The sequence below is a fragment of the Penaeus monodon genome, chromosome 27 (assembly GCF_015228065.2).
Source record: "Penaeus monodon isolate SGIC_2016 chromosome 27, NSTDA_Pmon_1, whole genome shotgun sequence".
Lineage (NCBI taxonomy): Eukaryota > Metazoa > Arthropoda > Malacostraca > Decapoda > Penaeidae > Penaeus > Penaeus monodon.
In genome coordinates this window covers 36,124,278-36,124,486 of record NC_051412.1, presented here as the reverse complement: position 1 = coordinate 36,124,486, position 209 = coordinate 36,124,278, and positions in this window count along the sequence as shown.

Here is a 209-nt window from a genome sequence, read left to right as displayed (position 1 = left end):
AATTTACAAAGTCACCAGATGACAACCAGCACAGATACCTCCTGCCCACTCAGTGTGCATCTTTAACCCCCACAGCACTATTTATATCTTTTACAATAAAATAGATACACTTGGTGGCGCATGGCGGGGGCCGTGGCGGGGGGTGCCCGGAGCGGCCTCAAGGGGATAATCCATGTTCTGACCACGCTGACGGTTATGTTCGGTCTAAT